General features: G+C 38.3%; 1 pseudogene; it reads left to right on the top strand.

Moving 5' to 3' along the window:
* Positions 1–369: 369 nt before the first annotated feature.
* Positions 370–2836, top strand: LOC109415258 (large ribosomal subunit protein uL22-like; annotated as a pseudogene).
* The last annotated feature ends 2523 nt before the right edge of the window (positions 2837–5359 follow it).

Genomic DNA, 5359 nt, shown 5'->3' with positions numbered 1-5359 from the left:
TGATTCATAATTGTTATATATGACGTATGTATAAATGTTATAAATCCTACACATAAACTTTATTAAGCATTCTCATAAACTTCATTTCATTTAAACATAATTTTCATTTGTGAGAAATTTTATAACATTTATGTTTCTGGGTATATTTTTTAAAGGTGATGGCAAATTGCAAAAAAATATGTAGTTTCACACATATTAACTATACGGAAAATCCCCTCAGTGTACCCTAGTACTGATTTTTCATGAGCTGGAAAGGAAGTCAACATGATCGAAAATGTAACCAATCTAGAGTGCGGTGCTGAAATAACCTAAACAGTTGTCAAACCACCACAACCAGGCAAGACACAGTTTGCCGGGCCAGCTAGTCAGAGTTGATGTACACGTGCTGTAGTCCCATGTACGGGAGCCACATTGCAAGCAAGCTCCCAGGAGCACAGTACATTTTGAGACTGAAAGTTGTGCGCCTCATTTTTCTCCAGATGTGTCTCATGAGCTTCGTCTCATGCGCTGATTAAATTAGAAAATTCCACGACAAAAACTTCCTAAACGAATGAGAATTGAAACCTTAACCTTTGCATTGAGAGTCCCTAGTCATATCGCATAGACCAACCAGACACTTGTGTTGTGTACGGAAAAAAGTTGTTGAGGTTCTTCGTTACCAAGATGTTGTTTTTCACCTTACACAGCAAAAAATAATGTAATCCGCATCGATGTATTTGAGCCGATGTACGAAAAAAATGACGTAACTGTGATTTTCTGACGCAAAATCACGCATTTTTGATGTTATATTACATCTTCCATGAAATTACACAGATACAGAACAACAATTTACCATTGCATCAAATCTGTGTAATATTCACATCCTTACGACGTGAATATTACACAGAAACAGCTGCAACCAAGCGGTTACAATATTGGATGGATAATATTACACAAATTCTATGCCATATCGCATCGATAAGAAGTTGCGCAACACTGGCCTTGTTGTGATCGCCCCAACAACTGGTCGGCCATGTTAGATCTGCTGAGTCTTTCAAGAAGCTACTGATTTGCTGCAATAATTGCAATTATTTTTCATTAGTTTCCTGTACTTGGTAAGTTTTAAAATCGAGCAATAAATCAAATAACCAATAATTGAATTTATTATACTTTCAGCTCTCGGTAAAAATGGTACGTGGCGGAGGATTGCCGTACAAAGCGGAGCTGCCTTGCTTGAGCCTGAATGGATCGATAAAGATTGTTCACGAGCTGTTCCGTTGGAAGAAGGCGACGGATCCTTTAGTGATCAACACGTTGGAAGTGATGATGGTGGTCATCGAGAGGAACCGGATGACGGAGCCGAATCCGGTCGAAGTGCTAGATTTGCTAGAAGTTATGTATATTCCTTTACGAAAAGACAAAAAATACCTCGCCGGGTGATGCGAGTGCTTGCTCCACTTCAATAGGAAGTTATTCGGAATCCGGTTGGCACTGATGGTACGTTTTTCAAAAATTCATTTACTTATTTGCAGACTTATCTAAGCTAATCTCTTACCATTTCAGCCCAAAAATCAGCCAGGCGGCATTGTGCTGCGTTTGAAGGGCAAGCAGAGTCGATTCCGAGGAAATCTGTCCGGTAAGCATGTGGATTTCTCCGCCCGTACTGTTACATCATCGAATCCCAATTCGATGATTCATTTGGCGGGAGTGCCCGATCGGGTGGGTGGCTTTGATTCTCACAATACGTTTTCTAGACCATAAATGTGAGATCGACCAACTTACAAGCAAATTTAGATCTATCTTTTTTAATATGTGTATTTTTCTTTTCCATGTTTACAGCGGCTTTCGAAACATCTCCGATTTGCTGGGGCACCTCTACGAACGTCACCACGGATCCCACGGATTTTACTGGGACTGGAACAAAAAAGGATCATTCAGGCCGTCAAGACCATCATTTTTGGACAAGTACTTCCCGGAACAATTCAAAATGGGACGCTATGACAAGGAACCAGATGATCCCGCTAAGTCGCGCAAGGAACAGGAACGCGAATCGAACTTCTGAGTGCATTTCAAAACCACCCTCGAAAAGTGCTTTTCCTCAAGCATATGCCTCTGCACCGTGCCCAAAAGTTCCTGAAGTACGTCTGCGAGAAGGAGTGTGTTCCATTCCGTCGCCGAGTTCCTACTGCAGCTGTTGAAGAATGCTGAAGCCAACGTCGACTGCCGGGATCTCAATATGGATCGACTGGTAAGATTCAAATCAACCAGGCACCGTGCCTGCGTCGTCGTACCTACCTTGCCCGCGGTCTCATCAATACGTATACATGTCAACACCGTGTCACATCAAGCTGTCCACCATCGAGAAGGAAGACGTGTCCAAAGCCGCCGAGAGTGAACCCCAGAAGAAGCAGCTCTAGAGGCAAATGGAGAAGGTGATGCAGTGCGACCCGTGGTTCCGCAAGCGTGGTACCCGAATCATCACCAAGACCAAGACCGAGATTGAAAGTTTAATTTTATGTCCGCCAAGCGTGCTTTTTCCTGCTGGCAAAATCTTGGAGGTAATATGCAGGTAGGTAATCGGTGTATCGGCACAATTACTGTTTTTTTTTTGCGAGTGTGGGGTACCAATTGGGATGCAAGACACTGTGCCGAATTGCCATGATTTTGTGATCGACAGGTTTCTTCCCGAAGGGTTGCTTCTGTAGATTCCCTCATGCGGTATCCTTCGAGGAATTGCCTAGAAATTTAATGTAAACTCCCGACGAATTAGGATTTTTTTTTCAAGATTTTCCTAAGATCAAAAGCAGTTCCTTCGGCGATTTCTTCCAAGATTTTGTATGAGATTCTTTCAAGATGAAATTCTTTGGAGGGGTTTCCAAAAGGAATTCCATAAATCGCACGTAACGTTCCCACTGGAATAAAACCTATTTTTTTGCTGTTATTACCTGGGAGCTTTTTCTGACCAGCGTAATGCAGACACAAAAATAGGTACTTTTGTTGCTGCATATATGCAGATATAATGATACTATAGTGCATCGGACATTTGTTAAAGTAATTTATACGGCAGGAAATATAGGTGACTTAGGGTATTATCGGCAGGTTTGTTCTCTTCGTAATGAGGAGTTCTTTGTTGACCAAATTGCTTGAAACTTGGTCTTATAATCCAGCAAAATTAGATTCCTTCAGCAAGGGTCTGTGTCGGGACAGTTGGCATATGCCAAATGATTGATTTGGTTATGCCAAAATATCAGCAAAGCTTTCAAAGCTTCGGATATAGGGGTAGGCGGGGCAATATGGACACCCTAAGGTTTTTGCCAACTTTAACTGGCAAGATGTCAAAAAAGTTTAGTTTTTTGATACATGTATCCTTTTAAAGTCTATTTAGCATCTATTGCATAAGAATGCTCACGAAGAAAAATTATTTATCCACTTCAAAAAATGTTTTGAAAAATGTTAGTTTTTCATGATCGTCTTCAAGCATACGGGACAGAATGGATACCCCCATGGGGCAATATGGACACCATGAGACTTTTACGAATTTCGTACATTATCTACACCTATAAAGTCATTTCATTACAAAACAGCTATTATGGATGAATAATACGCCGAAGTAGTTCATTTTTGTTCAGTTAATTTAAATTCAGGCTGTTTTGGATAAAGCTTCGTTTTTGTCGGCATGTACAGCTGTGCCTAGAACAACTATTTGCCACTTCTGTCATTTTTTGACCAATTTGTTTCACCCTATGTTTACTATACTGAACATTTAACCGAAAATAAACTGAAATCGAAGAATTTGATTGGTTTGTGATTTAGGTTATATTTTTCCCTTGCCGCTTCTTTCAAAAAGGTGAGTGTCCATTTTGCCCCGGCAGCAGAAGATATTACCAAACTTGATTTTTGATATAATAAAGAAGAAAATATAAACATGTTAAGCATGTAGATAAAGCAAAACTACTTGCATGTGTTCTAGAAATATCAGGTTTTAATTGACCTGCAATAAATTAATCTCTAAATCTTATTTTAGATGGTGTGAAAATTATAATTTCCATGCACAAAAAACGGAGGACGCAACTTTTTCGTGTAAAATTAAGTATAATTTTAATTTCAAATGTTTATTTTCTGAAACTACGTTTTAGACAAATGGACTATATTCTCCATTCATTAAAAGTTCAAAAAAGTTCGCATATTTCAAAATATTGAGGGTGTCCATTCTGCCCCGGGTGTCCATAATGCCCCGCCTACCCCTATTTTAAACATTTTTTTTCATCAGAGATTCTTTCAATTGGAGGATAACTGCGGCAATTCCTTGCAAAAGAAATTCTCTAAGATTTTTCATAGAGAGATTTTTTCCAATATTCTACCAAGAGATGTTTCTTTTGAAATATTTGTTGGAAACTACCTAAGGTAGGGGTTTGTGGGGCAAGATGGCCACCCTGTGTTTTAAGCATTAATTCGCAACACAAAAATATTTTCTGCATGGGTTGTGATTATAAACGATGCTTCATATTTATAATGTGCAAAAAAGTTACTATTAGTTTAAAAAATCTGCTCTAAAATAGTGTTTGAAGTTTAAGTGTTCAAAAACAGTGTTTTCTTATAGTATCAGGTCATCTGATTTTAAGGATTAGTAATGAAATAACATCGTTTTAAAAATTATTTTTAATTTTTAATGGTGTCTATATGTGACTGTTATTGAACCTCAACAATAAAATTTAAATGTTTTCAATTAATTATGTTATATAAAAAATGATAAACGTATCGTAATCATTCGGGGCAAGATGGCCACCTGTGGTAAGGCCTATGTCGCCATCCAAAAATCAATCTAAAGCAGCCTGAAAACTGTTATTGATGTTTAGAGATACTGCAAAACCACAGAAAATTGCTTTTTCATATTAGTTGAAGCTGTTAAAATTAACTACGATGGAGATGATACCTCAGAAAAACATTGAAGTTATTTGCTGCTGATCGGTGATTGGTTTAATTGAATATTTTGGCACAAAGATGGAAAATCGTAGCTAAAACCGCCATAAGAGGGTTCGTTACAAGACGTTGAATTACAGTATAATGCATGAAAAGAGTAGTAATGTATCTGCAGATAAATCGTTTTGAGAGGAACAAGTTTGCTGAAAAAATAGACCAAATCATAGAACATTTCCAAAGAAATTTCTATCAATTTTATTTCAAACATTATCATAAAGAAAATGTATGCAAATACCATACCATCCGTAGGCAAAGTGTTGCTGATGATTCGACCTTGGTTTATTGAACGTTGCTTAGGGATTAAAGCATACTAATTGTAAAAATTTAGCTCTGTGGCCATCTTGCCTCGATGGGGTGGCCATCTTGCCCCATATGGCAAAAATTCTATGTCGAAAGTAAA

The sequence above is a fragment of the Aedes albopictus genome, chromosome 1, assembly GCF_035046485.1.
Source record: "Aedes albopictus strain Foshan chromosome 1, AalbF5, whole genome shotgun sequence".
NCBI classification, from domain to species: Eukaryota; Metazoa; Arthropoda; class Insecta; order Diptera; family Culicidae; genus Aedes; species Aedes albopictus.
This window is presented reverse-complemented; position numbering and strand designations above follow the sequence as displayed.